The following is a 23,447-nucleotide window of genomic DNA, read 5'->3' as shown; positions in this document are numbered from 1 at the left end:
TGGAATAAGTAAACTACAAACAATACAAAGCTAATGACATACTTCCTGGTGTTAGCATCATAGACTTTATTACAATTAAGGAAAGGAAAATTAAATCAGCAATTTAATCTAAGGGGCATTTTATACCACTTATTATTGGCATTTTTGATGAGCCCAGTATTTATCATTCTGTGGGAATTAATACTTTTGTGTTTCATAAGTCCTGTAAGCCCTGTCACTGGCCTAAGCATCTTCTCTTTTGGAATATTTAAAACAGTGAGATGTGTGCCTTTTTTACTACATGGGTCAATGTGGGATTGTGTAATGATAATAAGTTTACTCAAAGTTAATAAAATCTATAACCTTGAAGTGATATACACCCTTTAAGGAACATTGTGGTTTTGCTTTGTTTTATTTTAAATAATAGCAGCAGTATATTCTTTGGCATCCTTTTAAAAAGCCACCATGTCTAGGCAAAAGCACCATATTCTTTGATGCCTTTGGAAACAAATCACTTTCTTTAGCCAAAATGGAAGCAATCAGGCCATTAAAATGATTATCTACTTTGAAAACAGAGACTCTGGGAGATCATAGAAGATACTCCTGCACTTGAAAGAGCAAAACCTTATAACAAAAACTAATCTAGAACACTTGCTAAAAAGAGCAGCCAAAGTCATCAAATTCAGTTACACCAGTACAATGCACCCTTGAGAATCTTGTTTGACACTGTTGAATATTAAGACTGTTTGGACACAATTATGGCTATTGTTGGTCACAACTCTGGCATGACATTAAGCTAACAGCATGCTGCGGCTGTCATTGTCTCAAGGTCAAGTTCATACCATACCCAGGGATCTTAGAGCCATAGCTGAGAGGGTGACAAGAGGCAAGTTCAAGAGCAAGACCACTTTCTATGGTGATTGAACACCACCATAATGAGAACATTATTTTTAATTGAAGTGACATTTTTATCCATAAGTGAGGAATAAATCTAAATGTTAAAAAACTTAAAAGGATACGCAGTGGGGAAAGGCTGTGAAATTCCTGTAACCAGTGGTGCTCCGTCTTCTGAAGGGCACAACCAGGGAAAAGTCCTAAGGCACAGAAAATGTCTAGCTTTGCAATAGCAAACTCCTTGACTGATATTAAAAAGCCCATCCTAGAGGCTGGCCAATGAAAGTATTTACAAATGAACACATGAATAAAAGTCTCTGGAGTGTAATCTGTCAGGTTATAAGCATCAACTGTTTCGTCAGCTTTTGTTAACTGATTTTCATGCTATTAAAAATGTCTAAATAGATGACAGCATTTAACGAGACAATATTGATTTATTGAGTCTAACTTAACATGCTGAATACTCCTATAAAAATGGGATGAAGAAATGATTTTAGGGAAAATAGCATATGATTATTGCTTTTAATAACTATTGAGACATAATTCACATATCATCTGATTCATCCAAAGTGTGCTATCCAATGGCTTTTTGAATTAGTTTTTATTCTATGGGCTTCCCTTGTGGCTCAGCTTGTAAAGAATTTGCCTGCAATGCGGGAGACCTGGGTTTGACCCCTGGCTTGGAGACCTGGGTTCAATCCCTGGGCTGGGAAGATCCCCTGTAGAAGGAAAAGGCTACCCACTCCAGTATTCTGGCCTAGAGAATTCCATGGAGAGTCCATGGGGTCGCAAAGAGTTGGACACGACTGACTTTGACGTTCACACATTCACATTTGTCTTTTAGCATACTCAGTTATGCAACCATCACCACAATTATAGAATATTTCCATCACTCCCGAAAGAAACACTTTATCCCTTAGCCATCAGTCCTTAGTTTCCCCCACCCTCAACAGCTTCAGCCTCAAGTAGCCACCAGTCTATTTCCATGTTTATAGACTTACTTATTCTGTATGTTTTATATAAATAAGAATGATGATACATCATGTGATCCTTTGTTACCGGCTTCTTGCACTTGGCATAATGTTTTCAAGTGTCATCCATGTTATAGCATGTATCAGTATTTCATTTCTTTTTATGCCAAAATATTCCATTATATGAATATATCACTTTTTATTTATCCATTTGTTAGTTGGTAGACCTGTGTGCTTTTGACATGTTTCCACTTTTTGACTATTATGAACAATGCTGCTATGGACATTGGCATACAAATCTTTGAAGATTTATTTTCAGTTCTCTTGGTATACACCTAGGAGGGAAAAGTGCTAGGTCGTATGCTAACTCTGTATTTAATCTTTTGAGTTATAGTAAACCACCATTATGACATTATATTTTCTGAAATATTTGATCCAGCATATATATTTTTTTATAACTCAAACAAATCACTTTAGAATCTCACTATATCCATGGTTCACCTTATTATGGCAATTGATCCAGACACTCCTAGGACATGCAAATCTCTCATTGCTCCAAATGAATGCAGTACTGAAGTTTTCTCTACTTCAGTATAGATTTGGATTTACATATGTGATACCTCTCTTCAAAATAACATAATACATCTTGGAAATTATCTTGCTAATTGTAATAACAGTCTGAGAGAAGGAGAAACGAAATTAGAGGCACTGAGATATTGAGCTGCTTTTGAAAAATCAGAGTAAGTTTGTCGTGGTCTGAAATAAGGTCTTGGACCACCTGTTCACCACGCCTATGCCTCAAAGATGCAATACATGATTGCCTTCTAACTTATGAGAAAGAGCTTTCTCTTTATGGGCATAAATCCCTCTCATTTTTCCTTCCTAAGAATATTGGCAATGTTTTCAGGTGTTTGTGTGTGTGTGTCTGTGAACAAATTGAAGATAGGTGTGAATTCTCTCCTTAGGTAGGGCAGTGTGAATACTTTTTCAAATAAGGAGTTCTGCAATTTTCAGAAATGGGTATGTGTATCACCCAAGTACCTTTGAGGAAACTTTAAACAAATACTTTTAATGAATCCTGGGATTACACTCTTATTTTTATATGTATTTCTTTGAAAAGGCCTTAATTCTTCTAATGACTTTTTATCTGAAAACTTTGTATTAAACTTTACCTTTCTGTAAGTTTTGGGCATTTTATTCATCCATCCATCCATCCATCCATTCATTCATTCAAAGTTGTTCATTTATTGAAAGCCACTGGGAGTTTCAAGGTAGTAGGAGAGAAATCCAGAGAGAGACATACGATAGGATTGGAGAGGTGGGCGGAGGTGCGTCTAGTAGGGGGTCTGTAGGTTTGATAGTAAGAGTCTGAGTTTCATTCTGTGTTTAGTCGGAAGCCACAGATGGGTTTCAAGGGAGGAAGTGATGTGTATTTAAAGATGCCTCTGGAGTATTGGAAATGAAAAACCATTGCAATAATCCGGAAAAGAGATGATGGTGGCTTGGATTAGGATGGTGATAGTGCCGATGGGGAGAAGAGGATGGATGGGGGATATATTTGGGAGTAGCCATAGGCCTAGAACTGAGAGAGGTGAGAAAGGGGGAGAGAGAATCAAGAATTACCTCCAGATTTCTAGTTCAGGCCATGGGATAGATGGTGGGGCCCTTTGAAACGAGAAAGGCTAGGAAACGGGAGGAATCACAAGTTCATTTTGGATATATAAGGTTGAAGATGCTTGTAAGACATCCAAATGGAGATTGCAAATGAGCATCTGTGGATGCCAGGGAGAGGACAAATGTGCGACTCAGGCCTGAGAGACAATTTCAGGCGTTTAGAGCCTGTGAATGATACAGCTGTGGGATTACTAAGGCCCCCTTGGGAGAGTGTGTGGAGGGAGGAGAGGAGAGCTGGAGGCCAGGCCCTGGCAGACAGGGAGAGGTTGGATAGAGGAAGAAGGTCTTGCAAAGGAGACTCAGAAGAAGCAGATAGAGTAGAAGGCAAGCCAAGAATGTGGGTGTCATGGAAACCAAGAAGAATGCCTTGGGAGGGAGGGACAGTGTGAGAAGGTGGAGGTCTTGACTCATGCAATTTTAGTGTGATGACAGGGAGATGAAAGTTAGAGTTGGATTATGGTGGGTTAAGGAATGAAAAGGAGGTGGATCCAGTGGGTGTGTGGACCATTCCTTTGAGAATTCGAGATGCAAGAAAGAACAGTGAAATGGGGAAACAGCTGGAGGTGGATGAGCAGGGAGGTTTCCTTTAAGATGAGAGATGTGAGGGTAATTATTCACTAAAAGGGATTGTCTTCCAGTTAACCAAGAAGAAAGCCTCAGTGTGGTGCCAGTCCATCTAAAGTACTTCTCTAACTTCTGTTGATGTCCCTTTTGAATCCAGAGAGAGCAGGCTTGAGACCTGGAGCTGTCCATCAGAAATTACATCAAGTAGGAATTGAACCACACTGCTTTGCTTTCATTGTACTTAATTTTTTATGTTATAGTTATGTCAAGTGATATCAGTTTTCCATTTATGTTCAGTTCAGTTCAGTTCAGTTTAGTTGCTCAGTCATGTCCGACTCTTTGTGACCCCATGGACTGCAGGACATCAGACTTCCCTGTCCATCACCAACTTCCGAGCTTGCTCAAATTCACTTCCATCAAGCTGATGATGCCATCCAGCCATGCCATCCTGTCATCCCCTTCTTTTCCTGCCTTCAATCTTTCCCAGTATCAGGGTCTTTTCCAATGAGTCAGTTCTTTGCATCAGGTGGCCAAAGTATTGCCATTTATGTTGGTGATATGCAATTTCCTTTGAAGATAGAATTGAGTTTAAAAAGGGAGGCCATATCAAGGAAAATCTGTGGTAAAGAATAGTATAGGAAGTATGGGATGTAACCAAAATGGCGACAGTGGCATAAGAAAGACAGAGGTGGGAAACATCACGTCCTCTCACGTGGCCTGACCTGCAATCAGGTGAGAGTTAGCTTCATCCACTCCTGCAAGGTCATGTCAAAGAGATGCGTCTCAAGATGCTGGAAGGGAGGTGGGCAGCACCATGTGACGGGAACCACTCAAATCAATTGGTAGCCCAACATCCCGGGAACCATGTCTCAAGAGTTTGTGAGTCAGCAGAGCGGCGGGAAACACCAGGGCAGAGGAGCAGGTGAGCTGTGTTGCGCCGCCAAGCACTGTGCTGTCCCCCTCCTGCTCCCAGGCCCTCCTGCTGCCATCAGCACCCACCTCCCCTCGGTGTTATCATTCTGCTTCGGGACTGTTCTCACAGCATTTAGTGTCAGCTGCCTGCCCTGCTGTGTAAGAAAGAACACAAGGTAAGTTGAGGACATGTTATTCCCAAATGACCTAATTTCAGCATTGACCCTTGGCCTTTGTGAGGGCATGGGCATGACCATTGGATGAGTCAGAGTTTCTGGAATTTTCCCAGTCAGTGGTGCCTTAAAGGAAAACATCTTTTCCTCAATTGAGAGTATGCCCTTCCAGGTAGAAGAGGGGAAAAGTCCCTTTTCTTTGTTCTTCTATCCTGGATTTCCAGTCATATGTTTAGACTTGCTTCTAGCAAAATAGTATCCTGTAGGGTTATCAACTCTTCTCAGTTAGTCTGAGACTGTCCTGATTTTAAAACTGAAAGTCCCATATATCAGGAATTTCCTCTGTCTCAGGTAAACTGGGGTGGTTGGTCCCCCTAATCTTAGGTCCAGAGATGAGCGTACATTCGTAGGGTGATGATTCTCTTGGACATTCAAGAGTGTTTGAATGGTTGTGTCCAGAAAATTGTGTTTTGACAAAGTCAAAGGGTATTAAGTGATTTCCTTATTCAGGTTTAGACTACAGTGAAAATATTAAAACCATACTGTTTTTGTTAATACTAGTTATATAATGCATTAAGAGAAGGGTTTGTTGCATCACCAGTGGCTTTAATTGGGCTGAGCCAGGAGAACCTGAAAAGAACTATTCTTCAAGGCATGTTTATAAAACCTTCTGTGTTCATAGTGACACATAAGCCTCAATCAGCTTCTTACAGTTGGCATTGATCCCTTGGTGTGCCTGTCTGCAAAATAGACTGTGCTTACCTAAAATATTTGAGATTTGCATTGTATTTCCTTACAGTTATGCTAGCTGCTATGATAAATAACCCCCCAAGTGTATAATTACTCAGTGCAATAAAAGCAAATTTCTTATTTACATAAAGTCCAAAACAAATGTTCCTGATTGGCTGGTAATTCTCCTCCAGGGGGTGATTCAGGGACCCAGTCTCCATCTGTTGTATGGTATATACAACATATTGCTTCCAAGGTTGTCATGATTATCCACATCAAGCCAGTGGAAGGGTAAAGAACATATGATAACATGCATGGCGGGGTGTTGTTGGAGGAGGGCAAGCCTGGGTGTGACACTTATCATCCACTCGCATTCCATTGGCTAGACCTCAGTCACAGGCCACACCCAGCTTCAAGGGTGGTTTGAGGAATGCTATCTAGCTGCTGCTGCTGCTAAATCACTTCAGTCGTGTCCAACTCTGTGTGACCCCATAGACGGCAGCCCACCAGGCTTCCCGTACCTGGGATTCTCCAGGCAAGAACACTGGCGTGGGTTGCCATTTCCTTCTCTAGTGCATGAAAGTGAAAAGTGACAGTGAAGTCGCTCAGTCGTGTCCGACTCTTAGTGACCCCATGGACTGCAGCCTACCAGGCCCCTCTGTCCATGGGATTTTCCAGGCAAGAGTACTGGAGAGGGGTACCATTGCCTTAGTGACCAGGAACTCCCACAAGGGAACTGTCTTGCAGAAAAACTGGTCTTTAGCAGCATCTGACCTCACATGAAACATCTGCTGCTCTCTTATAAAAAAAAGGGGGGGATACAGTGAAAAAAGTTAAAAAAAATTTTTTATTGGAATACAGTTCATTTACAATGTTGTAATTAGTTTCAGGTGTATAGTAATGTGAATCAGTTATGCACATATATACATCCATGCTCTTTCAGATTCTTTTCCCATAGAGGTAAGTTTTGTTGTTTAGTTGCTAAGTCGTGTCTGACTTTTTGTGACCCCCATGGACTGCAGTACGCCAGGCTTCTCTGCCCTTCATTATCTCCTGGAGTTTGCACAAATTCATGTCGGTTGACTCCATGATGCTCTCTAACCATCTCAAACTCTGCTGCCCTCTCCTCCTTTTGCTGTCAATCTTTCCCAGGATCAGGGTCTTTTCCAAAGAGTCAATTCTTTGCATCAGGTGGCCAAAGTATTAGAGCTTCAGCATCAGTCTTTCCAATGAATACTCAAGGTTGATTTCCTTCAGGATTGACTGGTCTGACTTCCTTGCAGTCCAAGGGACTCTCAAGAGTCTTCTCCAGCACCACAATTCAAAAGCATCAGTTCTTCAGCTATCTGCCTTCTTTATGGTCACCTTCTTTATGGTCCAACTCTCACATCCATACACAACTACTGGAAAAACCATAGCTTTGACTATACAAACCTTTGTAATCAAAGTGATGTCTCTGCTTAGTATTGAGTTCCCTGTGCTGTACAATAGGTCCTTATTATCTATTTTATATGCTACTGCTGCTGCTGCTAAGTCATTTCAGTCGTGTCCGACTCTGTGTGACCCTATAGACCGCAGCCCACCAGGCACCCCCATCCCTGGGATTCTCCAGGCAAGAACACTGGAGTGGGTTGCCATTTCCTTCTCCAATGCATGAAAGTGAAAAGTGAAAGTGAAGCTGCTCAGTCGTGTATGAGTGTGAGCGACCCCATGGACTGCAGCCTACCAGGCTCCTCCATCCATGGGATCTTCCAGACAAGAGTATGCAGTAGTGTGTATATGTCAATCCAAGTCTTACAGTTTATCTCCCCTCCCCATTTCCCCCTGGTAGCCATAGCTTGTTTTTTACATCTGTGACTCTATTTCTGTTTTGTAAATAAGTTAATTTGTACCTTTACTATAGATTCCACATATAAGTGATGTGATATTTGTGTTTCTCTATCTGACTTCATTTTTTTTTTTTGCATTTCTTTTCTATGGGAATGGTCTTGATCCCTGTCTCCTGTACAATGTCACGAACCTCATTCCATAGTTCATCAGGCACTCTATCTATCAGATCTAGGCCCTTAAATCTATTTCTCACTTCCACTGTATAATCATAAGGGATTTAATTTAGGTCATACCTGAATGGTCTAGTGGTTTTCCCTACTTTCTTCAATTTAAGTCTGAATTTGGCAATAAGGAGTTCATGGTCTGAGCCACAGTCAGCTCCTGGTCTTGTTTTTGCTGACTGTATAGATCTTCTCCATCTTTGGCTGCAAAGAATATAATCAATCTGATTTCGGTGTTGACCATCTGGTGATGTCCATGTATAGAGTCTTCTCTTGTGTTGTTGGAAGAGGGTGTTTGTTATGACCAGTGCATTTTCTTGGCAAAACTCTATTAGCCTTTGCCCTGCTTCATTCCGTATTCCAAGGCCAAATTTGCCCGTTACTCCAGGTGTTTCTTGACTTCCTACTTTTGCATTCAAGTCCCCTATAATGAAAAGGACATCTTTTTTGGGTGTTAGTTCTAAAAGGTGTTGTAGGTCTTCATAGAACCGTTCAACTTCAGCTTCTTCCTTGGAAGGAAAGTTATGACAACCTAGATAGCATATTCAAAAGCAGAGACATTACTTTGCCAATAAAGGTTCGTCTAGTCAAGGCTATGGTTTTTCCTGTGGTCATGTATGGATGTGAGAGTTGGACTGTGAAGAAGGCTGAGCGCTGAAGAATTGATGCTTTTGAACTGTGGTGTTGGAGAAGACTCTTGAGAGTCCCTTGGACTGCAAGGAGATCCAACCAGTCCATTCTGAAGGAGATCAGCCCTGGGATTTCTTTGGAAGGAATGATGCTAAAGCTGAAAGTCCAATACTTTGGCCACCTCATGCGAAGAGTTGACTCATTGGAAAAGACTCTGATGCTGGGAGGGATTGGGGGCAGGAAGAGAAGGGGAAGACAGAGGATGAGATAGCTGGATGGCATCACTGACTCGATGGACGTGAGTCTGAGTGAACTCCGGGAGTTGGTGATGGACAGGGAGGCCTGGCGTGCTGCGATTCATGGAGTCGCAAAGAGTCGGACACGACTGAGTGACTGATCTGATCTGATCTGATCTGACTTCATTCAGCATGACAGTCTCTCTAGATCCATCCATTTTTGCTGCAAATGACATTATTTTGTCCTTTTTAATGGCTTAGTCATATTCCATTGTATAGACGTACCAGATCTTCTTTATCCATTCCTCTGTCAATGGATGGACATTTAGGTTGCTTTTATGTCTTGGCATTTATTTATTTCTGTATAGCAGATTACCCCCAAATTTAGTGGCTTTAAACAATAACAATCATCTATTATTATCATCCCTTATTGTTATGAAGGTTGGCTGGGTTCATCTAGGGGTTTGTCTTGGGGTATCTGCATGTTTGCAGGTAAACTGTAACTATGGAAGGAATGATCCTGAAGGCTTCTTTGTACATGTGTCTGATGCCTGAACTGGGAACACTCAAACACCAAGAAACTGGGAGAGCTAGTAGCTTCTGGGCAGCCAAACTTCTTGCATGGCTCCTCTGGGCTCCAAAGTGGAGTTCCCATACAAAATATAGGACATTCAGTTAAACTTTTAATTTATAGAAACAATTAATAACCTTTTAATATAGTCCTTTGTAGTATTTGGGATATACTTTCACCAAAAAATTATTTTTTATTTTTCCAAAATTCAAATTTAAGTGGATATCCTGTATATTTAGACTTGCTAAATTTGGCAACCCTATTCCAAAAGCAGTGTTCTGAGATTGAGAGAGCCAGGCAGCAGCTCTGTTGCCTGTTTTGACTTTGTCTCAGAAGTTACACAGTATTCTTTTGCCTGCCCAGATGTGGGGATGTCAACAGTACATGTAATAAAAGCACACGGGATGGGGTATAAGCCTTACAGTAGTCATCTTTTGTCCAGATTAGGAAACTTTGGTTCAGGCAAATTCCATGACTTGGTTAGGTGATATTGCCAAGAAGGGGTAGACCCAGGATTCGAATGTTTGACTGCCTGGTTCAAAATCCATTTTTGAGCTCATGAGCATCAAGGACAGGGGAAGTTTTGCAGTAAAAACACACAATCAGACTTTAGGGAAGCAGATTTCCCAAAGGTCAGAGGAGAGATAGCCCAGATATCACTGTCAGGGATTTTTAGATGAATCCTGTCTCAAGAGGGTTGGGACACTCTGAGAAATGTCACTCTGAATCTGCGATTGAAAGTGCTCCTCTTTCAGAAGGAAAGGGAAGGGAGCTAGTAAAACCAGAGGCTGCACAGGACATCCTCTGATGCTCTCAGACTTTAAAGGGCTGGAACAAAAATGGGAAGGAAGAGCACTTAGCCAAGGACAAATAAGAATCAGTTGTGGAGAATTGTAGGAATAGCAGCAGGAAGTGTTACACCCCAAATGATTTCAGGGAGAATGTTTGGGAAAACAAGGCAGGGTAACGCTTGCTGCTGCAGGTCAATGGCACAGCATTTCTGGGTCAGAAAAAGAAGGGGCTCCTCCAAGACAATCACCTTGAAACTAAAACAACCTCTGAGAAATAGGAGATGATCAATTCATATTGGTTCAACGCACGAATGAACATGCAAATATGTTTAGAAGGAATGAGAAGTTATGCCACAACTGACGCCAGGAAGAAAGCAGCAAATTCTTTTACATGGAGCTTCAGTGCAGAAGATCTACAGCCAGGTGGGATGCTAAGAGTAGAGACTCTAAAGGAAAGGAAAGTAAGATGAGCAAACAGTCTAATGCCTACAAAGAATAATTAATAACAATTAAAATCAGTTACTTGCCCAAAATTAGGACCACTGTTCCATTGAAGGGTTTCCCTGGTGGCTCAGATGGTTAAGAATCCACCTGCAATGCCAGAGATCTGGGTCCAGTCCCTGGGTTGGGAAGATCCCCTGGAAGGGCATGACAACCCACTCCAGTATTCTTGCCTGGAGAATTCCTATGGAGAGAAGAGCCTGGGGGGCTACAGTCCATGGGGTCTCAAAGAGTTGGATATGACCGAGCATCTAAGCACAGCACAGCATAGCATTCCATTGAAGAACTGGCAAAAGAAGTTTTGATTCAGAAGTATTTTTGGCTTTAGAGGTTAAAATTCTAAACATAGATATTTGTTTTAAAAGATTTTCCTATTTTAGTATACTGTAATTTAAAAAATCTTCTAATTCTGTATTTTCTTGCTAGGGAGAAACTTTGAGTTCAATTTCTTGCTAGAGAGGTATGAAATCCTCAGGTTTGAGTATGTGCGTGAGGGCTTAGTCGCTTCAGTCATGTCTGACTCTTTGTGATCCCATGGACTATAGTCTTCCAGGCTCCTCTGTCCATGGTATTCTCCAGGCCAGAATACTGGAGTTGTTTGCTATGCCCTCCTCCAGGGGATTTTGCCAACCCCGGGATCAAACCCGGGTTTCATGTCTCCTGCATTGGCTGCTGCTGCTGCTGCTAAGTCACTTCAGTCATGTCTGACTCTGTGCGACCCCAGAGACGGCAGCCCACCAGGCTCCCCTGTCCCTGGGATTCTCCAGGCAAGAACACTGGAGTGGGTTGCCATTTCCTTCTCCAATGCATGAAAGTGAAAAGTAAAAGTGAAGTCGCTCAGTCGTGTCCAACTCTTAGCGACCCCATGGACAGCAGCCTGCCAGGCTCCTCCGTCCATGGGATTTTCCAGGCAAGAGTACTGGAGTGGGGTGCCATTGCCTTCTCCGCCTGCATTGGCAGGCAGGATTGGCAGGCAGGTTTTTTACCACTAGCACCACCTGGGAAGCCTCAAAACTCCTGTAAGTGAAACCATTATAGCTTAATTTGGTATTCAGAAATTTGTTGATAGACACCAAAAATAAAAGACATCAGACACATTTATTCAATCATTTTTTAAAAAATTCCTACCATGTGCAGTCTGGGTTCTAGGCACTGGAGACAGAGTGATGAATAGGGTGAGCCCTGTTTAGTAAGTAATCAAATAAATTTCTAAGAAAAAGTTCAGAGTTATATATGCCATAAAAGAACAGGTGAGGGGATATGGAGTGAGTACAGAAACTTCTGTCTTAGATACTTAGGTAAGATTTTTATAAGGTGGTGACATAAGAGCATAGATTAAAAGATAAGGAGCCAGCCATTGTGTATACATTAATAATAAGTATAATAAAATGTATTATCCTTGTAATAAATCCTATAAAAACTTCTTTAGTTCATTCATTTGTTATTGAGGGATTTAGCCTCACAGAACCCTGGCAGCCAGTAACTAGCTGGTGTGAGGTTGTTGCTCCTATATCCTGTGATCCATCCTAAAGTCAGTGAGGCAGGCAGTTGGGAATGGTGTGGTGTGATGAGAGGGAAGGAAGGACCAGCAGGGAGTGCAAGGATGGGTTGGAATCTGACTGGTCTCTCGATGCCTTTAAGCCTCCATCCTCAGCGCCCTTGGTCACAGGGCTAGGTGTCCCCCTGGCCAGGAGCTGGAGTTGCTGAAGGAAGAGACCCTGTGGGAACTGAAGGAACTAGGGCTCAGCCTCTGGCTAACAAAGCAGAGCCAGCAAAGAAGCATGGTCTGGAGCGAGCTACGCCTGCGCCTTGTAGCCTACTTTCCTAGCAAAAAATACCGCTGCCTCCAAACCGCACTTACGACTGTGTGCCGTGTTCACCTGGAACTATGCATGCAACTATGCTCGTCTAAGATAGACATTCAGCTTAACTGAGTTGACACAATACAAACCCACCTCCTACTCCTGCTGGAAATACAAGATGACCAGGGTGGTTTGTCTTCCTCATCTTTGTTTAGGTCCTGTCCCATCAGTGAAGACCTACCTAACATTGCAGCTAGTTCCTGCTGGGCCAAACACAACCCTTCTAAATCCTCTCTAATGTCTCTTTACTTTCCATAGCACTCATCACCTTCTTTTTTTTTTTTTTTTTGCCTCACTCTACAGCATGCAGGATCTTAGTTCCCTGACCAGGGACTGAACCCATGCCCTTGAAGTGGAAGCACAGAGTCCCAACTACTGGACTACCAGGGAATTCCCACTCATCACCTTCTTATATGTGTGAGTGTTTAGTTGCTCAATTGTGTCTGACTCTTTGCCACATGCCTGCCAGGATCCTTTGTCCATGGGATTCTTCAGGCAAGAATACTGGAGTGGGTAGTCATTCCTTTCTCCAAGGGATCTTCCTGACCCAGGGTTCAAACCTGGGTCTCCTGCATTGCAGGCAGATTCTTTACTGTCTGAACCACCAGGGAAGGCCCATCTTATTATACGAAAGTGAAAGTCACTCAGTCATGTCCGATTGTTTGCGACCCCATGGACTATACATTCTGTGAAATTCTCCAGGCCAGAATACTGGAGTGGGAAGCCTTTCCTTTCTCCAGGGGATCTTCCCAATTCAGGGATTGAACCCAGGTCTCCTGAACTGCAGGCAGATTCTTGACCAGCTGAGCCACAAGGGGAGCCCTAGAATACTGGAGTGGGTAGCCTATCCCTTCTTCAGCAGATATTCCCGACTCAGAATCGAACCAGAGTCTCCTGCATTGCAGGTGGATTCTTTACCAACTGAGCTATCAGGGAAACGCCTACTCAATTATTATTATTACCATGCTTATTGCTTGCTGTTTATTTCCCATCAGTAGAACAGAAGTTCCACAAGAGCATAAGTATTTTTCCAACCATGATGTGTCCCAAACACCATGAACAGCTCCATCCCTGAGCAGGCCCTTAGGACTTGCTGTTGAAGGAAGGAGAATAATTGAGAGGGTCAGAGATGAGTCTGGAAAAGTCAGCAGTGGCCAGGTCAGTAGAATGGATTGTGTTTTAAATGTGGTGAGAAGCCTTTGGGAGTTCTCAGTGGAGGAGTCAGGTGTTCTATTGGATATGTTTTAAAGATCACGCTGGCAAAGTGTGTGTGTGTGAAGGGGTGGGCATGAGGACTACGGGAGGTGGGAAGCCCAGGTAGAAAGTGATCATCGTTGTCTAGCTGGGGATAGTTTGGACTATGATGTTTGCAAAGAAGTGGGGGCAAGTTGTCAGACTCAAAATGTATTTTGAGGGTCAAGCTGTCGGCACTTGTCAGTGGGTTGGATGTGGAAGATGAGGGTGGCTCAGGGTTTTAACCTGAAATATGGAGTGAAATGGTGGGGGCCCATTGGCAGAGTGGAGACTGGCAGAGGAGCAGGTTGGAAGAGAGAGGCCCAGATTTTCATTTATTTATTCAGCAAGTGTCTACTGAGCCCCTGCCAGCGTGCTGGGCACTGTCTTAGGAATACAACACTGAACAAACTGGACTAAAAGCCTTGCCCTCAGGGAGCTTACATTCTAGTGGGAGAGAAAAAATGGCAAACAGGCCAGTCAGCAAGATAGAGTGTGCTGAGAAGTAATGGGGAGTAGGGATTGCTGAGGGGATAGGGAGTGTGAAGGATGTAAAATTAGGAGGCTTGTTTAACATGGGGCCTTTGGTAAAGACTTGAGGAAATGAGGGAGAGAGTCATGTGGACATCCCATAAAAGAACTTTCCAGGCAGATGGAATAGCAAGTTCTCCTAAGGTTGAGCCTGTCTGCCATGTTTCAGAAACAGCAAAGAGGCCAGCATGGCAGTAGGGAGAGCAGGGAGAGAGGAGAACAGCAAAGTGATTGGCTGGGCACATAGATCAGACCATTTTGGGGATTTCTACTTGGCATGAGATGCGAAGCCTCCAGAGCAGAGAAGTGACATGAGCCAATCTAACCTCTAACCTAAGGTTTGAGACACCCATTGGACTTCCTAGTGGAGATGTCAAGGAGAGAGTTGGATGTGAGTCTGGGGCTCAGGGAAGAGATCATAGCTGGATTTGGGTGTGATCAGAGTACAACAGTATTGAATACCAGGGATGCCAGCCAGAGAAACATTAATTACAGAGGAGAGCAAATAACGGCAGCAAATGTCCAAGAAGAAAGTGTCATGCGAGGAGACTCAGGCCACCTGTAGTTACTCTGGTTCTGCTTGTTTCAAGTTGGGGGGCCACTAATAGGAACCACGGGGCTTCCCAGGTGCTGCTCGTTGTAAAGGACCCACCTGCCAAAGCAGGAGACTGTTAGAGATGAGAGTTCAAGCCTTGGGTCAGGAAGATCCCCTGGAGGAGGGCATGGCAACCCACTCCAGTATTCTTGCCTGGAGAATCCCACAGATAGAGGAGCCTGGCGGGCTACAGTCCATGGGGTCGCAGGATGTGACTGGAAGTGACTTAACACCATCACCGGTAGGAACCACAGCTGATCTAATTCATATGCAGTGCTCTGTGGGTTCATAATAAAAGAAGTCTATAAATTCAACATTCAGATTATATGTGTGTGCCCATTGCTGTGACTCTTAAGTGGTTTCAGGTGGACAGATAGAGGTAACAAGAACCCAGAAGTGACCAGGAGTCTCAGCTACAGATAATTTCCAACCTTTGGTCTGAGAAGCATAGGGGCTGCTTTTGGCAGAGGTTGGTGCTTTGAATAATAAGTCCTGTCAAGGTCACAGTCAGTTTGAAGCTTTTTCTAAAAACTTACTCTTGCCTGTTCACAAATGGTCAGGTTCGCAGCCGTGTTCTGGTAAAGCAGCTCTTCTGCATAGGATGGGAGGAGCCTGATTTGTTGTGTTTGCTGATTTGCATGATGTAAATACTCTTACCACAGCCAGTCTTAAGGTACCAGTCACTTAACAACTGACTTTCAAAATTCTGCAATTTTGCTGAGTATATAACAGCTGGCTCTGGTGTATCAATATTTTCCTCTCCATAACCCAGGGATAGGCTACACTTCTGCAGCCCCAATTCCTGTGGCTTCTCAGATTTTCTCCACTCCCTGTATCCATGCCTCTGGGTCACACTGAAGACAATCAAGTGGCCAGTACAATGGCCTTTACCTCTGGAATTAGGAATTCCTTTTAGGAGGCTTTCCTGGTGGCTCAGATGGTAAAGAATCTGCCTGCAGTGCAAGAGGCCCAGGTTTGATCCCTCAATTGGGAAGATCCCCTGGAGAAGGGAATGGCAATCCACTCCAGTATTCTTGCCTGGAGAATTCCATGGACAGAGGAGCCTGGCAGGCTACAGTCCATGGCGTTGCAAAAAGTCGAAAACAACTGAGTGACTTTCACTTTTCTGTGACAGTCGCTTTTAGCCATGACCCCAGGAAGACATCAGCAAGTGTTTTCTGAACAGAACTGCTGTCCTTGTCATTTCCTACTGCAAGATACTTGTCCTCAGTTCCTTACATAAATGGAACTTTCTACATAATTAGGTTATTTTGAGATCTTCTGCAGGGAGGACCCTGAATCTGATGCTGGGGTTACAATAGGCACATATCTGCCCTTATTGTTTTTTTTAATCAGAATATAATTGCTTTATAATGTGTTAGTTTCTACTGCACAATGAAATTAATCAGCTGTATGTATACATATATCCCCTCGCTCTTGAATCCCCCTCCCACCCCCATCCCCCACCCCAGCCGTCTAGGTCATCACAGAGCACCAAGCTGAGTGCCCTGTTCTACACAGCAGCTTCCCACTGGGTATCTATTTCACACTTGGCAGCACAATATGTCAATCCCAATCTCCCAGTTCATCTCATCCTCCCTCCCGCCATGTCCACAGTGTCTGCACCACTATTCCTGTCCAGAGTCTTATTGGAAAATTGAGAAAAATGGAAAGAATACCTAGGAAGGTTATTAGCATTATTCTATGTGCTGTGCATGTGCTAAGTCGCTTCAGTTGTGTCTGACTGTTTGAGAGAGCATGGACTGTAGCCCGCCAGGGTCCTCTGTCCATGGGATTTTCCAGGCAAGAATACTAGAGTGGGTTGCCATGCCCTGCTCCAGAGAATCTTCCCCACCCAGGGATCAAACCCACACCTCTTACATCTCCTGCATTGGCACCCGGATTCTTTACTGCTGTGCCAACTGAGAAACCCATGTCCCCCATGAAAGCTTACCTGAATTTGCCTACAATGAACATCCACCATCTGTGGCCCTCATTTTGCATGGAACATTTGCTAACTCTATAATATTATTTAATATTAATAACATTATTATTATATATTATTATTATTATTGTTTCCCCAGAGCACCTTAATGATCATCCAAAGACTGTGGATCTCAGGATTGTCCATTGGAAAAAATACAACCATTGTATATGTGCTGTGCTTAGTCACTTCAGTAGTGTCCGATGCTTTTCGACCCCATGAAATGCAGCCCTCCAGGCTTCTCTGTCTATGGGGATTCTCCATGCAAGAATACTAGAGTGGGTTGCCTTGCTCTCCTCCAGCGGTTCTTCTCAACCCAGGGGTTGAACCCAGGTCTCCCATATTGCTGGTGGATTCTTCACCATCTGAGCTACCAGGGAAACCCCAAATTCAATAATTTAATTCTATGCACTGCTCTCCCTACCCCCACCCAAAATTCCATCCCATTTCTAAAAGTCATGTGTGGACAGTTGAACATCCTTTGGGACTCAGCACTACTTAAAAGCAGGAAAAGGACTCTTTACTAAACCAATTCACCACATTTAGAGACCAGCAACCTTTCTCTCATATGCCTATTATTTGGAGAAATGATTCAAGCTCAGGTAGCTGGTCAGCTGGTACCCTACCTGTCACTGCAACCTCCTGTTGCACACTCATCAGCAGACCTGGCGTAAAGCGTCTCAGGGGGTCACGTGGCTGGGAGAAGAAGGAAGACACAGCTACCCCACAGAGACACCCCGTCCAGGTCTACAGGACAAGGAGGCATTTTGTGACCGGTGGAAGACACAAGTGTCTCCTGTCACCTTCTTTGTATACGTGATGGTGAAAACAGGAGAAAATGCACAGACCAGAAGACACCCAGACAGTGGGCTGTTCTCACTGACGACATTTGTGCCGCATTCCTCCTTGCCCCTGGAGTGCATTGCGACACTCAGACTGGTGGTTCTGGGAGCCAAGCAGCTGATGGGGGAGCCTCAGGAGGCAGCAGAGACAAATTAATCTTCAGATCCACCAGTTCCCCTGAAACATACCACTTGCTAAACTGAATTTCAAGCCAAGAGCGGCAATTTTCCACAGCCCAAGTCTGGAAAAGTCTGTGAAACCACATTGGGTTCGAAACCAAAGTTGGTTTTTTGCTGTTTTTTGTGGAGCACCAGAGGGACAACTCCAGAATTCCAGATGTGAGGCAGCTGGAGGGACGTGTGTGTACAGGCATCTGCACAGCAGCTTCAGAAAAGTGACCACGGACAGCAGCTAAAAACCACCACTGACAACCTTCTTTCTCTTTTCTTATCTGAACCTCTGGACTTACTTGTCTGAAAAGAGAGAGAGAAAAAAAAAAGCTGGCACTCATTGTTTTGTTTTCTCAATTTTCTTGTCAACTGACTCATGATAAAAGAATGTCCTTTTCAATCAATTTCAATTCCGCAGAACAGAAAAATAGAGAATTTATAGGCAACTATTGGAAACAAAGGAACCATCTGTTTTTTTAAGTATAATTTTTCTCTGAAATAGTTCTCTCCAAATACTTGGATCATTTATTTTCCCTCACCACACCACTCTGCAGTGACCCAGAGAACCCCATTGTCCAACCCAGGTAGGTTTCTTTGACAAGAACCCCTCCTCCCCCCTCCTCCCTAGAGTGGGTGGGCTCCCGGAACAGAAGTCTAGTGGGGTAACCGGGACCTCTGTCTCTTGCACGGGGAGGGCTTCGTTATCATGGGAAGCAGCCTGGGCAGCTGGTGGAGGTCATCCAAGCCTGGTTATTCCGGTTCCTTTGTCACTTTCTAGTGACAGTTTTCACTTTTCGGCCAGGAATCTCCAGGGGTGTTTTACAACATTGTGACTAAACTCAGTCATGTGCTGGTAGCTGCCGCAGACTAAAAATTCACTTATCCAAAAGCCAGAGATGGCTCTGTCAATGCAGATGAGTCTTATGTAAGCCAGGGCATGGCAACAAGTTGTCTTTGAACCTCCCAGCCTCTGGGCTCCGTCCTTCCAACTTTTCAGTATATGATGCTCTCAGTCCCGCCGCACGTTCAGGAACCACTTTGCATCCACGCCAAGGTTGCTGTAGGTCCCTGGTGGAGCCTTGCAATCTGCTCACCAGCCCCTGCCTCAGAGATTTCCCTTGTTCAGACCTGCCGAACTCAGCAGCCACCCTCCTGGACCGTCTCTGGTCTCGGCCTCTCTCCCTCACCCACTCAAGAGTTGACCGCAGCTCCCTTCCCGTGAGACACGCTATCACAAGATTGTGGCACTTGGCCGACTTTCCTGTGGGCTGAAGAGCGGTGGGGTGGAGTTCCGATAGAATATTTCAGTCCTGACCTATGCCCAACTTTCCTTTTCGGGCTCTTGGTCTCCTGCTCTGCTGCTGGATCCCTTTTGTTCCCCAGAACTGGTCATATCGCTCCCAGCTTCTCTCCCATGACTCTTATTCCCAGCCCAGCCTCTCCCTCCTTAGGCTCCCCTGAAATCTTCCTGTCGCACCCGCTTTATTTTGCCTCAGTGCTTTCTAAAGTCCCCCTTTCCAGGAAGACTATGGCTGGGCACCCCCCCTCCTCCCATGACCAAAAGGCCCATCAAACCCATGAGGGTATTTCCATCCTCATGGATGAAAGAAAGAAGAAATAGTGAACAGCACAGCGGACTGTGCTCTCCTATAAAGGCCTGACCAGGAATTTGGGTATTAGCCAAATTAGAAGTAGGTTGAGGTGGCCTCAACCAAGCCCTTGCCTGGCTCCTGTGGAATTATCTGCATGGGAAACCACTGGTATTTAGTCTACATTTAAAACTTCTATATACCTTACTTTCATTTCTTCTAAAACTGTCTGCTAGGCTTTCATTTCTATTTTTAAAAGGCATGAAAATAAAATCACTGGTTAGTGACGAAGAAGCCACCCAAATTTTCAGTTCTAAAAGGAAAAAATAAGGCAGATCAGAGAAATACACCTCAAAGCGTACACAGCTTTTGTCTCTAAACAAAACAGTGGAATTATGAGTTATTTTATTGTCTTATTGGGTTTTTTGCAAATTTTCTGTGATAAACGTGAATTATTTTATAATATAAAGATGAAATCTACAAAATTATCATAAGAAAGGTTTGCTCCTTTAAAAACAACAACAACTGTACGTGCCTCCAATAAACCATTTTTACACAGTTCATCACAGCTAACAACCACACTAACTGGGTTTTTCTCCTTTTAATCATTTGTAGTCCCAGTATGAAATTTATCTGTTTCAAAGTCTCAAATATGGGAATAAATAGCTGATATGCCTAGAGCCTTCTATGAATATATTAGATGAGCTTTGCTTTTGTAAACAGCATCCCATGAAGGGAAAAGTCAATTATGTGACATTGAGAGCTGTGGTCCCTCAACCACCCAGGCAGAACCTTCTCTTTTTAGCACTTCACTTTTAGCGGGTTGAAAGTCATAATTCTTGCCATCGCTGTTACCGCTACGACACCATCACCATCACCATTGTTACCAGCATCACCATCATCATATCCTTTCTTTAACTGAGTACCTACTACGTGCCAGGCTAGATACCTGATATGTTCCATACACAATCTCATATGAATATGAATTCTCATTGAGACTCTATAAAGTAAGAATCCTGTCCCTGCCTTATAGCTGAGGAAACAGGCTCAGAGAAATTGAGTTGCTTACCTGATCATTCATGACCAACCCAGCATGAAATACAGTGATTTTTTAAAATTACATAAATATTTTAATTAAATAATAAAATAGATATTACAAAGATTTCTCTCTTTATTTTTTAAATTATGAAATATGATAACACATTTACAGGTGACTTGGAAAATACAAAACAAATTTACATGTAGTTCCACTATATATTATAAATATTTTTAAAAATTCATTCTTAAAGTATAATGATATTCTTTATAATATTGTATTGGTTTCTGCCACACATCATCATGAACAATTATCTTTTTAAGTAGATACTTTAAGATTTTTAGTTGGAGTTTTAATAACAAAGTCTCAAAAATTAATAGAATGGATAGATAGAAAAGTCAAAGGATGTAGTAGACCTGAAAAGCACTATGAACCAATTCAGCAAAATTAAAATTTATACATTTTTCACACAACAGCAGGATACGAATCCTATTCAAGTTCCCATAGATTAGAGGAAAGAAAGACAATGTTTAATTCTGCCAACCTCACCCAACAATATAACACAGCAGCTAGCTATATTACTGCAATTCAGTCATTCATCCATCCACTAGGAGAGTCAACAGTCGCATGATATCCCATCTGTGGAAGGCATAGCCCTAGGAATTAGGAGATCTGCACAAGCATAAAAGGAAGTTCCCTGGACAAATTTAGGAAAGGAAATAAGCCAAGCATAACTATAACCCAAGTCCAAAGGTGGCAGGTGTGCTTGCAAGGACAAATGCAAAATGGTACGAGAATCCAAAGAAGGAATTACCAGGTGGGAGTGAGTCTGTTTAAGGGAGATCTTCATGGAAGATAACTGTGTTTACTCATTGAACTGAGTAGCAACTCAGTGTATTTCAAATGGAGGGAATGGCAGGGGCTAGGAAATTCACATAGCATGCAAAGGGAATTACAAGGAATCCAATGTAGCTGGAACAAGGGGTAGCCATGTGTGGGTGAGCAGGGAATGGCTGATTATGGTGGGGACCCTAAGTGATTCACCTGAGGCTTTAAACCTTATTTCAGAGGTGCTTGGGCCAGGCTGTGCAGGAGGACATGACCACAGCTGTGCTTTAGGGAGAGTAACCTACCAAGGGTAGGGTGGTGGGGACTGGATAAAATGAAGAATGGGGTGGATCAAGAGAGTCAGCCTCCCCAACACTGTAAATCAACTATATTCCAATAAAAATCTTAAAAAGTTAATTAAAAACACACACATACGCAAAATAAAACATGATCTAACAACCACGAAAAAGAGGGTCAGCCCCGAAGACTGGGTGAATGGAGAGACAAAGGAGAGAGATCAGACCTACATTCCAAGCCTGGGTGACCAAAGCCCTCACCATGGCCTGGGCAGCCTGTCATTCTAGACTCTCATCTCCTTCTGATTTCATTTCCTTCTTATCTCCCGCCTTGTTCACTCTGCTCTAGCCTTTGTGGTTTCTCTAAACATCAAATACTGGACACATTCAGCCATGAGGACTTCTCTCTTGGCTTGGAAACTCCTCCCCAGATATGTGCAGGGTTCACTCTCTCTCCTCCTCCAAGGCTTTGTCCCAAGGTCACCTCTTTGTTGGGCCCCCCATCCCCCTTATTTTACTCTGTTCTTCTCCGTACCAAATATTACTTTCTGACATAGTATGCACGTTACTTATTGATTATGTTCAATTGTTTATCTTCATCTGGCTTGTTCATGGCTGTATCCCCGCAGCTGGAACAGAGTAAATGCTCATTAAATATTTGTTCAGTGGTAATGCTGACATGGACAAAAACTGTGATGTCAGGAAAGAAAGCTAGCATGGGTAAGAGGAGAAATTAGGGCTGGTCTTGAACATTTGGTCTTAGGTGCTGAGGGATGCTAGGTGGAGAAGTCTTTCTGGCAGCTGGGAATATGTGTCTTGAATGGAGGAGCCAGGTCTGGCCTGGGAGCCTGGGAGAAGAAGCTGTCCAAATAGAGATGACAACAAATGAGTTTATTGGAGGGCTGTTTTGGTTTTTTACTTTTTAAAGATGATTACTAGATACTTTCAAATTACACATGTGACTCACATTATATTTCTCTCTTTTTTTTTTTCCTGAACAGTATTATTTTGAACACAAGCATTTCTTATGATTTTGTGTATGTTTGTTGCTATCTTTTTCTTGCAGATTATCAGATATTCTGAAGGGATGATGAAATGTGTCAACAAAGACTCCATCTGCTGTTATATAAGCATCTCTATGCTCAATAAAAGAGAATGATTCTAAGCTCTAGTTATAAAGAACCATGACAAAAAAAATATGAAAATTTTCTAGGCAAAAAAACAGGCTGTTAGTTTATTTTAAATAAATATTTTAGTGAGAGTGGTTTTGTTTCAGCATACTGAAAATACTAAGTCCTAGATTATGAACCACCCCCCCCATTATATAAATAGATTAGAAGGGCATGTTGGATATGATCTCATTCCTTCATTTGCTCATTCATTTACTCAAAAAGTATTTACATTTCTTTAATATTTAATGTAGTGCTTAATATAATGTTGTAGATAATAAATATGACTTGAGTTTATTCATGCATGTGTTCTTGCATTAATATTCATTGAACAATCACCTCATGCCAGACACTGTAACTTAGGGATATTTGGTGATCCATGAAGATAGTCTCTGCCGACATATTTCTATTGGACACAGCTGGCTAGTCTACTGGGGTTAAAAATTCAACAGCATTTATAAATTTGGTTTTCTGCCTTTCTATCTTTCCTTCTCTCTTTGCTTCCTTTTTCTCGTCCTTTTTCCCTTCCTTCTGTCCTTCCTTCCTTCCTCCCTTTCTCAACAAATGCCTTTCAGCAACTACATTATTTTCTGAATGGACACCTGCTTAGTTGATCTTCCATTCTCAGTAAAAAT

General features: G+C 42.9%; 1 long non-coding RNA gene across 1 annotated transcript in view; it reads left to right on the top strand.

The window, feature by feature from the left end:
* The window catches only part of LOC112581552, a 51,660-nt gene extending 28,551 nt beyond the window's left edge, over positions 1-23,109 (top strand). Inside the window, exons 2-4 of the long non-coding RNA XR_003106140.2 lie at positions 12,842-12,955; positions 16,982-18,478; positions 22,710-23,109. This is a non-coding gene — a long non-coding RNA (uncharacterized LOC112581552). The remainder of the gene's footprint in view (positions 1-12,841; positions 12,956-16,981; positions 18,479-22,709) is intronic.
* The last annotated feature ends 338 nt before the right edge of the window (positions 23,110-23,447 follow it).

Source organism: Bubalus bubalis, chromosome 23, assembly GCF_019923935.1.
Source record: "Bubalus bubalis isolate 160015118507 breed Murrah chromosome 23, NDDB_SH_1, whole genome shotgun sequence".
Classification (NCBI taxonomy): domain Eukaryota; kingdom Metazoa; phylum Chordata; class Mammalia; order Artiodactyla; family Bovidae; genus Bubalus; species Bubalus bubalis.
The sequence above is the reverse complement of the archived record's forward strand: the minus strand, read 5'-3'. Positions and strand labels throughout refer to the sequence as shown.